A 12,595-nucleotide genomic window follows, 5' to 3' on the forward strand; every position below is an offset into this window, starting at 1 on the left:
ATAAATATGTTTTGGGTCTGACCTTTGACCAGTTAGGTGCTAAAGCATATCTCAATAGGAAATTGCTAAGAATATCATGTAGAGTGGAATTGAATTTCTTGAGGAAATTACCTCTAATTCTGCCTCTTTTATCTGTACACCTCGTAGATCAACGTGCTGGCTCTTGATGTGGCCCCAGGTGTCTGTGTGTTAATCCCATTGAGTGATATGTATAACTTTCTCCCCAAAAGGAGCTACTCTAATAACATATTTCCTAGGGAACTTTGAACTCATTCTAAAATGACACATTGGAACCACTTTGGACTTTGGGAACTACATGTTCATACCTGCAGAGTTGCCTTTTCTTAAAAAGTGTATTTGTGATACTTTATATTTAGCATATCTCTTCTTAAAAATATTGGTTTTAATGTATTTTTATTACTTGCAAGTTTAGACTTCTCTTCAAGTTTTGTTTTTAGATTTTTTTTTATCACACAGTCATGTTTCAACCTCCAGGAGAAAACAACAAATTGAAAAACTCAGTATCCTCCTACCAGGTAGCTTTTTGGACGTCTGGGATTTGAAAGGGTGCTTCACTTTGATTAGAAGTGTGTTCTTGTATTCTCTATTAACCAAGCATTAGATAATTATTAGGAACATATTCTAGGGGTGAGTGAGCTTTCCAGGGGTGGCTGATTCATTTTGGGATCCCTGCTGAGATGGTCATTAAGAAATGCCAGCCAGTGAGGAACTGCGTGTCTGCTCTGTTTGGCATTGAATCAAGACCATTTTATTTCTCTTGAATCAAAAAACCCAACACACACACACACACACACACACACACACACACACACATCAAAACAGTGATAATGAAGAGATGTGTCTGCCTGCAAAGTAGTCTAGGCTTGAATAAATTGCTGCTCAGGAAACACCAGTCCCAAGAAGCCGTCTCCATCCACCTTCTAATTCTCTTGATCCATCTTGGTTCCAAAGTAGACGACAAGTTTGCTGTTGGAGTTTTTTTGATCTCTTGTCATTAACTTACACCTGTGGTTAATTTTGATTGTCCTGCTGGTTGGGGTACTTATGCTCCTCCGTGTTGTCACAGGCTTGTCAGAGGTATGCAAAAACACGGCAGTTAGTGATGTTTTTCACTGTGTATTCAGAGATCTAAGACTTCTTGGGTAAATAATTCTCAAGCAACAGTCACCTTTTGTGAGATGAATAAATATGGCAATTTAGATGTTTATGAGCTACTGTAAATCTTTTCTGCATTGTGCTTTGGAAAAAATGTTTTCCTTCCCATAGCTCGTAAATACTTGGAAATAATTGATTTTAGATGATTAAACATAGCTTGTCCAACTTACTTATTGGGAGAGTGTCATCTCAAATTACATTTTTTGATTACAAAGAAATGAAACAAAATTTACATTTTGAAGTAATTTGTCATTAGCCAAGACAATAATCTGCTTGGATTTCTTTTTTTTTCTTTCTTTCTCTATAGACCACATTGGAAGTTTCCACTTAGAAATTTATACATTGTTCACTCTCATAGGAGTGAATCAGTAGGCAGAAGGTAAGAAGACAAGTTAGCTTTCCTTGACAGTGTCTCTCAGTTACTACAGGGAGGGAGGTGGTGGGGAGAGGAGAAGCTGGCTAAATCATTGCATCTTTTTAAAAAAGTGTTTACTTATTTATTTTGAGAGAGAGTATGGGTGCACGTGCTGTCAGTGTCAGCATAGAGCCTGACTTGGGGCTCGATTTTATGAACTGCAAGATCATGATCTGAGCCAAAATCAAGAGTCAGATGCTTAACCGACTGAGCCACCCAGGTGCCCCAATCATGGCAGCTTGATAGTGGATCTTAAATTCGACATGATACATAACATAACATGATACATAACTTGACATGATACATAAAATATAATTTGTGTATCCCACTGTCAGAGATTCTGACTCCGTAGGTCTGAGGAGGGCCTTAGAAATCTCTATTTTTTAGCAAGCACCCTGCTAACTCTAATGTGCATGATCCAAATCCACACGACGTGAAATACTGATCTACGGGCTCTTATTAGAACATGATGTAAGGTTCCTGACACAGGTGAGAAGATGAGCCATTATGAACTATATTTTTATAATTGAGAGAGAGAAAAAAAACTGCCTCTTTAGATACAAAGTCCTAAACTGGGTGTGTTAGGCTGGGTTCCCTAACAGCAGAGCCTGTGACTGGCATTTAGGTGTGTGTAAGTTACTGGAGTGGTCTCAGGAACAAGAGAGTAAGGGACATAGGATAGGGCTAGGCAAGGAGCTAAGCAGGGCTGTGGTCTCAGTTAGAGACCTGCTTTTAACCTGATTTCATGAAGAGCTGCATGCATGAATTGTCCTGCCTTGAGGAAAGGAGGCCTGCCTTTTGTATCTCACGTCAGTCAGTCGCCGGTTACAAGCTGCCCCAGGATGGATGAGTGATATAATCTCCTGGATAAGTCCTGTTCTGCAGAGGGCCATTCTCCTGGGAGGAAACCTCTGGGGCTAATTAGTCACCCACACTTATGGCAACTGGGGATGCCAGGTAAAAGGGATCCAAGAGGGCACCATCAGCATCCATTATGTTAAGAGTCACAATGTGGCTCCTATTCTTGGTCACCCTGGCCACTCTGGCTGTCGTATGTTACTTTATAAGCTTTCTGCTCTTAAAGATGCTTTTTTATAATTGTAAGGGGAAACATAGGTGGCAAACATACTTGGCTTTTTGTTTTTTAATATTTTCCTTCCTGTGCTTAAGGAAGGATTGTCATCCTGCAGCAAAGTGTAGAAAATATGGCAACCTCCTTTGTCAATTTTGTTTCCTATTCTCAATAAGAGAAACAGTGACTCCAAATATTGAATTATAGATCCTCCGGCTGTAGTGAAATCTTAATGTGTTTTACTCAAAACTTCATTTGCAGATGATTCTGTCTCATGCTTCTTGTAATGATATTGCTTGTGGGGGATGTTCCCTTGTTTAGGACTTTCACCAAGAAATATGATGTTCTGGAAATTATTGAACTGGTTGTCATTGGTTACTTGGCTTTATTAAATAAAACAGCCTCTTCTAAACTATGTTCTGCACAGCACTAGTACCTTTTGTACTGTGTTCTATAGAAAATAAGTTCTATGGTCAAATAATTTTAGAAGTGCTCTATGTACTGTGTTCCCCTCTAGGAGATGCACAAAGCATTTTGGCCAATTGAAGGCTTTAAATATCCAGTGGGAAGGAAAACTGCTTACCTGTGTTTAACCTATTGTTTCTCAAACCTGTTTGCTCATGGAGGAGCCATTGTCATGGCTGCCTCCTTCTTTTTCATTTTTTCAGAATACATGTTACCATCTTACAGAACGAATCCTCCATAGAACACAGTTTGGGGAACGCCGAAATAAAATATTCCTTGTCGTGTATTATCAGTGTGTTGGTAAGCAGCAAAGAACTGGTTGCACTCCTACGTTTTGTAAAACCAGCTGCAACACCTGATCTGCATGCAAGGCGAGTGCAAAGCAGATTTGGGGGTCACAGTAGTCTCTGGAGAAAGAGGACAGGTTATTTGTTTTCCATACTGAAGGGGCCATAAAAACAGTAACACATTTAATGAAGCCTCACCATGGATATATTACTCTCCATAAAACATTTTATTTAGCCTAACCTACAATTACTTAATGGACAGCGAGTTTCACAAACAGCTAGTCCCCAGCCTCAAATGTTTATTAAGCGTCTCTTCTTTTGGACCGGCTTTGCCAGGGAGAGTCATGCAAGATTAAAAAGATAGAATATTAAAAATTCAGCCAGACACACCAAGACTGCCCTGATGATAACAACCATGGTGTAATGTTTCTGAATTCATACGGGTTCCCATGTTCTCAGTAAAAAATACCCTGCCATTTCCCAACGCTCTTTCATTAAAAAATTATTTGGATTGTCATGCGTATGTGGCATTTCCTTTTTGCATAAGACGGGCCCTCTGTGAGTTGTATTTTCCTAAGGAATTTTGAAGTGTAAAAGACAGAAGTGAATGAATATTTATTTCCAGGAAAAAAGTGTGAATCCTTACATTTTGTATAACACTTTGCAGTTTACAGAGAACTTCCCTCCTCCCTCAACTATCACTTTCATTCTTACAAAAATCCTATAAGAATGGCAGTATTACAGGCACCACAGAAGTGGCCAAGATCTCTTGGAAGGCTGGCCAGAGCAGCCTTACAGAATTCAGCTTTAGTTGACATTCATGTTGACCATTGTCCTAAGCAATAGCCCCTCCTGGGTTTGTTTTCTTGCAACATAAGGAATTCTAGAAGGAAACCATGCAAGACTTTTTCTCATTTGCTCTGATTTCCTTCATGCTTAATTATGCTTAACCAGCTTATCATCTAGACTCAGCCACAAACTTACCATTTCCTATCCATTGCTTAGTGATAGTCACATCTTGGATCATGAGAGGTGGTGAGATTCTGGAGTACATGTGTGAGTTATGTGGTGTAGAATGTATAAGTTGGTGGAGGATGAAGTAGTCAGAGGTCATATTTAGACAGAGTCCTGTATTCTCTGATGAGGAATGTGGATTTTCTCTAGTTGGGAGCTGGAAGAGTCTTGGATCTTGGATGCCTTGGGCAGGGTAGAAGAGAATCTGATAACATAGATACCAGTGAGGAGGCTGATACATGGATAAAGTACACATGATGAGGGTCTGAGAAATGGATATGGCTGAGGCAATGGAGAATATTCCTAAGGTAGAATTGACTGGTCTGGATGGTAAGGGAGATACAGGAACTAAGGGTATATGTGAGGTATCTAGTATGAGTGGACTTTAATGCTATTATCAGAGAAAAGAATGTGGGGGAGAGAACTGGGTTGGTAGGGTAGGGGTGGGGAAGAGTATAAAAGATAGAAGTCATTTTAAGACTTGGTAAGTTTGAAATGAAATATTTAGAAAGGAGTTTGAAATATCAGTCCAAATTATAGAGAAAGGAAACAAAACCTGAGATTTAGATCTAGAATTCAACAATGGATAAAGCCCTATGCATAAAGCAGAGCATCCAGAAAGAGCGTGGTGCTAGTCAGCCCACACAACTCAGGTATGTTAGAAATGTCATATGTTTTTATCATTCATAAGTCAACTTCACTTCATACTGAGCACCTCTTCCTTTAGTCTCGGGGAAATCTTAATTTCATTTATTTGAGTTTCCCTTCCTCTGCCAAGGCATTAGGATGCAGAGTGATTATCTGGTCCTTGGTTGTCTCTCCAGGTAGGTTCCTGCCACGACTGCCATCCTCCCTACCAGATCCCTTTTTCTCTGCTATGGCTATGCCTTGTGATGTTGCCTGGAGTTTTGTCTGTCTAGCCTAAACTCTACCTAGGCCTTCCACTTGGAGTTTTGATGTCAACATTATGGGGGCATAGGGAAGCATGGCTGCTCTGGGACCCTTTGGTATCTCTCTTCCTTCATTCTTTTACCCTAGGATATCTTCCTAGGGCAGAGAGGAAAGGGAGGATGAATCCCCCTCCTTATTGCTTCTCACACTCTCTCCCATCTTCTCCCCAAATCACTGAGTTCCATTAAAGGCTTAAACAGGTTTTTTTGTTTTGTTTTGTTTTGTTTTGTTTTGGGGGAGGGGGGGAGGTGGGGTGGGAAAGCCAGAAGGACTTGCTGGCTATTTCTGTTTTTGGCCCTGATGCATACCTTCTGGAAGTCATGGCATATCGAGACTGCTACCAGTCTGAAATGGAGGAAAGCAACAAACAAATACAGAGAGGAAAAACATTTAATCTGAAAATACCATCTAGCCATAGTGTTAAAGTACAAGGAAAAAACAAGCAGGCCTGTGGGCTCCAGAGTGATAAGCCAAGACAGAACAGAAAGATGGCATGCAGGGAATACGCCAGAAAGCTTCTAGAGGATGCAACAAAACACCACTCTCAGTATGCCAAGACAAGGTACTACCCCAGCTGTGATGAGAACTAGATATTCCAGAGGAGGGCAAGTAGGTTCAGAGCCCAGGGTTTTAAAGTATGTTTATGGCCCAGCCTGTGGTTGGGAAGAAGCATCAATCAAGTTGGGTTCAAATGAAGCTGCCTTCATCTTGTGTGTAATTATGTGATGCCACATACAGTGTTCTCATCCCTTTCTCTGTTTCTCTGATGGTTTCCTTCCCTGGACTACAAGTTCTTTGGGGACAGGGCAATGCACTTTACATTCTTATATCCCCAGCCCTTAGCAAAATGTCTGTCACATTGTGGATTCCTTATTTAGATTTAATGAATGACTAAGAGCCAAAGTTTTCTAAGAGGGTCAGTGTTTTATATGTCCAGCAATAGGGCTGAAATAATCCAGGGTTTCAGATGAATTTCCTTCTAATGTTGTGTTTGACAAAAGCAGGAGATCTGGGTTCTGTGCTGTAGGTCTAGTAAATTGGTTTCCTTATTTCCAGTGAGAAGGATGGTTAACACTATTGGCAGTTGTTTGTTTAGGTTCAGTGGAGTAAAAGATAGGGGTTAGACATGGCTATTTTTACCCCCTCATTTGTACGCTAATGTAGACATTGAGGTCATAATGTATTTAAGAAAAATGTTCCATTATGGATGCAATTCAGAAACAAGTCAATTCATCACAGATCTATATACTCTATGCACACAGTACTGAGAGAAATTGGCATACAAAGAGAAGAGGGACAAATACACAGGTCTTGTTTTTGTAAAAATCTTCCATGTAGTAGAGAGGATAGGCAGGAAAGAAATAGCTATAATTCAAGAAGAAATTTTTAAAAAAGCAAGTGTTGACAAAATAAAGAAATGGAAAAGATAGTGTTTACATTCAAATAAAATCATAGATTATGTAGCATTTCCCAATGCTTAGGTATCCCAAATAAGAGTTATTTCAGTGAATCTTGCAAAGTAGAAAGACAATTTTTGTAGTATACTTACCTTTACAAAAAAAAAATCTTCATAGCACAAACCAATACAATTTAAGGGAAGGGTCTAGATTATACCAGTGGCTTATTTCTCAGCAAAGAAGAAAGGTGTAAGGAGGGCAGAGAAGATTATTGAAGAGCCAAGACTCACTGTTTCCGTTTATGGAGAAGTGTATGATTTTTGCCAAGGAATTACATACAGCAGACTGACTCCTTTTTTAGCTTCTAAATCAAAGTTGGAGAGGTACATGGTTTGGAACCATTTCAGTGGTGTTTGAAGTTGCTCAGGGACCCTTAGGTGAAAGGTGGTGTGTAAATCCAAATAAATATTCTTGTTGTTTCATTATTGTTGTGAAGAGTTATGTTGTCAGGAATACAGGCTGTTGGAATCAGATTGGGAGCAAGGAGGGGCTCTGTAGTCAACTAAAGATTGTATTTCACAGCTGTAAGCACCCAAAAGAGCTTCTGGCAGAGGATCGTCAACTGTAAATTTACAGCCTGCATAGGCATTCAAGCTTTGTTTTAAAAAAATCCCCTGAAAATGTGTTATTTTAAATGTCTGGCTTCTATTAGACTCTTATTTATATATTTTTAGCATGTAGCGGGGGTGGGGAAGGGGCTGAAAAAGAAGGAGAGGAGGCTATCAAAAACACTTTGAAGGACCTCTAAATTTTTCTTTATTTTTTACCCCCTAACAAGTTAGCTCCTTTTCACGTTTCTTATTTAACTAGCCATTTGAGTTGAAACACTAGTGAAGTCATATTTATTGAGTTCCAGCATATTTATTGAGCTAGGGCTGGTGCTTTGGGACTAAGGTTGATCTTTGCTTTTCTGGAATCTCTCTCTAGCTGGAGGAAAAGGATAAACCTATGAAAAACAATAGGGGGCTTTCCTTAGGAGAGGATATATCATTGAATAATGGGATGTGTGGTTTGGGTATATGGGCTGGAGAGGGCAGGTTAAGGGCTCAAATGAGGTCTCTGAGAGGTCCTGCTGTTAGAGAAATGGAAATAATCCTCCAGGGGAAAATTCCCCTTATCCATTGTAACAGAACCATCAGAGGAAGGGAGGAGGCACAGAAATGCTGCTTTGTCTCCCAGGAGGTGATGGGAGCTTCCTCCTTGGTACCCAAGCCTCAAGAGCATGCCTTGACTTTGACTCCTCAAGGTGACGATGTGTCCAGGGGCCAAGATGAAGGATCTGGCCATGGAGAAAAGCAGACACTAAAGCTGGGAGCTCATTTCACCTGGGTCCCTTGTTCTTCCTAAGCTGTGGAACTCAAACCTGGAGCTGGCAGCCGTGGACTCGCCCACTGGTCACGGCCCCTTTCTTAGACTTAGTGGAGATGTCTGAGGTGTGGCAGCACATGAGTGGTGTCCTGGGAGTTTCTGGGAGGTGTGGGAAGTTGCTTAGCATGATATTCTCTCTGATCGGTGTCTGGGAAGACTGCCCGTGGCAAGAGCACTCCAAGCTGGTCAGGTGAAACTCTGTGCCAAAGTCAGAGGCCTGAGCCGGCACATTTGTACCTCATTCTGGAAGATTTGCTTTTCCAAGTCACCAGCCCACAAGGGCAACAGGGCTACACAAATAGAAAGATACTGAACTTGCTGGTGTTACTCCATCTGCTCACACAGCCCATTGGGTGACTGCAAAATGCCCCAAGGGGATTTTGAGAGTCCTCAGGAAGTACTCACATGTGCCTCCTGAGTAAGATCAGTCAGCAGTCACTCAGTTTACACATTTCAGACTCCTGCCCTGCTCTAATTAGTCTCTGAAGGCATGTCCATGTCTTTTAGCACACCTCGGTCTCCCTCTGGACACTGCTCCAATGTCCTGGAGCGCTCAAGGTGTCCAGTGGGGGAAGGGTCTGTGCCCAGGGGATTTCCCCCCTTTCAGGACACATTCTGTTAGAGGGATTTCAAGACAGAGCATTCTTTGGGCTGAGTGCTCCTACATAGTTCTTAGTGAATTAGTTCTTGTGTTTTTTGCTTATTACAATTGGCCCTTGTACAATGTGGGGGTTAAGGGCACTGGTTCCCGCACCTCCCCTTCAGGGCAGTTGAATATCTATGTTTAACTTTTGATTCCCCTAAAACTTAGTTACTAATAGCCTGCTATTGACCAAAAGCTTCACTGATAGCCTTGTCAATTAACACGTTTTTGTATGTTATATATATTATATACTGTGTTCTTACAGCAGAGTAAGTTATAGAGAAGAAAATGTTATTGAGAAAATCATAAGGAAGAGAAAATACATTTATAGTACTGTATTTATTGACAAACATCCACGTATTAGTGCACTTGTGTGGTTCAAACCTGTGTTGTTCAAACAGTCAACTGTACTTCCCTTTTCCGTAGCCCTCAGGCAGGGGTTCAGTGGGGATTTGGGGCAAAAACAGTTCTAAAGGGCAGCCTGTGTGCTATGCATGAGGAAGGCTCTCCTTGCCTTCTGAGCTCAGACTAAGGCTCTGCCGTTGGGTCCAGTTGACTCTGTCTGGCTCTGTCTTCGTTGGGATACCCTACTCAGGAGGCTCCTCACCCCCTCATCCACCTAGTTCACAAGTCTGTCCCTTTGAGAAGAATAGCTGGGAACACACTTATCTTTCTAAGAGAGAGAGAGAACCAAGGCTACCTTTATTTTTGAAAATTATTTAAAAATTAATTCAATTAAAGTTATATGTGCATTAAGGCTTAAAATGAAAAATTATAGTCATCTACTCATATCCCATTCAATCCCAAATCCTAATCCCAGATGTGACCACTGTCAAATCTAGCTAAATATTTTTATGTCACACAATTTGTGTATGTGTGTATATATATATATATGTATATATATATATAAAATTTCATTTATTTTATATATTTATTTTATTTTTTAGAGAAGTATAATTGACACATAACATTATGTTAATTTCCGATGTACAACATACTGATTTGATATTTGTGTATATTATGAAATGATCACCACAATAAGTCTAGTTACCACCTGTCACCATACTAAGTAACAAAATTTTTTTTCTTGTAATGAGAACTTTTAAGATTTACTCTTTTGGTAACTTTCAAGTATGCACTACAATATTATTGACTATAGTCATCATGCTGTATATTACATCCCCATGACTATTTATTTTATAATTAGAAGTTTGTACCTCTTTTTTTTAAAAAAATGTTTTAATGTTTATTTTATTTTTGAGACAGAGAGAGAGACAGAGTGTGAGCAGGGGAGGGGCAGAGAGAGAGGGAGACACAGAATCCAAAGCAGGCTCCAGGCTCTGAGCTATCAGCACAGAGCCTGACACAGGGCTCGAACCCACAAACTGTGAGATCATGGCCTGAGCCAAAGTCGGACGCTTAACCGACTGAGCCACACAGGCACCCCTGTACCTCTTTTTTTTAGAAGTTTGTACTTCTTGACCCCTTTCACCCATTTTGCTTACCTGTTACTTCCCCTCCCTTCTAGCAACCACTGTTCTGTTCTCTGTATCTATGTGCTTTGTTTTGTTTTGTTTTTCTTATTTGTTCATTTGTTTGTTTTTAGATTCTGCATATAAGTGAAATCATATTGTCTTTCTCTTCTGATTTACTTCACTTAGCATAATTCCTTCAGGGTCCACGCATGTTGTTAAAATGGCAAGATTTAATTCTTTATGGCTGAGTAGTATTCTATTTGTGTGTGTGTGTGTATTATATCTTTATCCATTCATCCATCAATGGACACTTAGGTTGTTGGGCACAATATCTTGGCTGATGTAAATAATACTGCAGTGCTGTTATCCTTGCTAACACTTGCTATTTGTCTTTTTGGTAATAGCCATTCTAACAGGTGTGAGGCTATATCTCATTGTGGTTTTGATTTGCATTTCCCTGATGATTACTGATATTGAGCATCTTTTCTTTTTTTTTGGTGCTGTATTTTTTTTTTTATTATTTTTTATTAAGTATAAAGACTTCCAATCACATCACCTAGAGATCATTTTACCCACTGCTCTGTTTAGCCACCAGTCTGTTGTTTCTTTCTTCATCAGAGGTGAGGCAGATATCTTTTCCGTGGAGAAGAGAAATTCATGGTTTATTGCCTTTGCCAATAACAAAAAGCTGGGTGACAAAGCTGTTGCCATTGACGTCTTTCACATGAACTACATCAAGAGAACCAGAGTATCCCTCTCTGTTAGTGATCACACCAATTCTTCCCAGGTTAGCACCTCCAGTCACTATACACAGATTATCGGTATCAAACTTGATGAAATCAGTACTCTTTCTAGTCTCCAGATCAGTCTGAATGGTGTTATTCACCTTGATGAGGGGATCAGGATAATGGATGGAACGAACATCATGATGGATCACCAGATGAGGGATTCCTTTTGTCCCCACAAAGATCTTTCTTATTTTGCACAACTTATACTAGGCCTCCCCAGGTGTGATCTGATAAACAACAGAGACCCTTGGTATTATAGATCAGATGGAAATTCTTCCCAGTTATGTCAATGCTGATGCCATCCATAAAAACAGCAGGGTATGTTATATCAGTTCGAACCTGGACATCAATCTTAATAAAATACTGCATACAGGTCTTCTTTACTTCATCTCTGTTAGGGTACACTTAAGTCTGTTTCTTAGGAAAATGATGGGAGAGAGACATTCTTTCAGCTTATGGGGACCAGTAGTTGGATAAAGGACAAACACATTGGTCGATTTATCCAGTATCCAATGCTTTGGAGCTGCTACATGCTTCAGATGCTTTTTGGGACTATGAGCCATGGCTGTACTAGGCATGAAAAGAGACTCTTGGGCATCTTTTCATGTATCTGTTGGCCACTGTATGTCTTCTTTTGAAAAATGTCTATTCATATCCCCTACTCATTTTTTAATGAAAATTGTTATTTTGCCGTTGAGTTGTATGAGTTCTTTACATAATTTGAATATTAATCCCTTATTGGATTTGCAAATATTTTTTCCCATTTGGTATGTTGCCTTTTTATTTTGTTGATGGTTTCCTTTGCTGTGCAGAAGCTTTTTAGTTTGATGTAGTCCCATTTGTTCGTTTTTGCTTTTGGAGTCAGATCCAAAAAATCATTGCCAAGACCATTGACCATGTTTTCCTTTAGGAGTTTTTTGGTTTCAGATTTTACTTTAAAGTTTTTAATTCACTTTGAATTAATGTTTGTGTGTAATCTCAGTATTTTAGTTTCATTCTTTTCAATGAAAAGTTTTCAGTTTTTCCAACACCATTTATTAAAAAGACTATCTTTTTCCCCATTGTATATTCTTCCCTCCTTTGTCATAGATTAATTGACCATTCATATTTATTTCTGGGCTCTCTATTCTATTGCATTGATCTATGTGCCCGTTTTCATGCCAGTACCATACTGTTTTGATTTCTATAGCTTTGTAGTATAGTTTGAAATCAGGAAGCATGGAATTATTGAATCACTATGTTGTATATCCAAACTAATTTAACACTGTGTTAACTAACTGGAATTAAAATAAAAACTTAAAAGTTCCCCCCCAAAATTCAGGGAGCATGATGCCTCCTGCTGTGTATTTCTTTCTCAAGGTTGCTTTGACTATTCAGGATCTTTTGTGGTTCCATAGAGATTTCAGGATCGTTTGTTCTATTTCTGTGAAAAATGCCATTGGAATTTTGATAGAGATTGCATTGAATCTGTAGGTTGCTTTTGG

General features: G+C 39.6%; 1 pseudogene; it reads right to left on the bottom strand.

Moving 5' to 3' along the window:
• Positions 1-10,891: 10,891 nt before the first annotated feature.
• Positions 10,892-11,674, bottom strand: LOC132666454 (small ribosomal subunit protein eS4, X isoform-like; annotated as a pseudogene).
• Positions 11,675-12,595: the final 921 nt, after the last annotated feature.

The sequence above is a fragment of the Panthera onca genome, chromosome B2 (genome assembly GCF_046562875.1).
Source record: "Panthera onca isolate mPanOnc1 chromosome B2, mPanOnc1 haplotype 2, whole genome shotgun sequence".
NCBI classification, from domain to species: Eukaryota; Metazoa; Chordata; class Mammalia; order Carnivora; family Felidae; genus Panthera; species Panthera onca.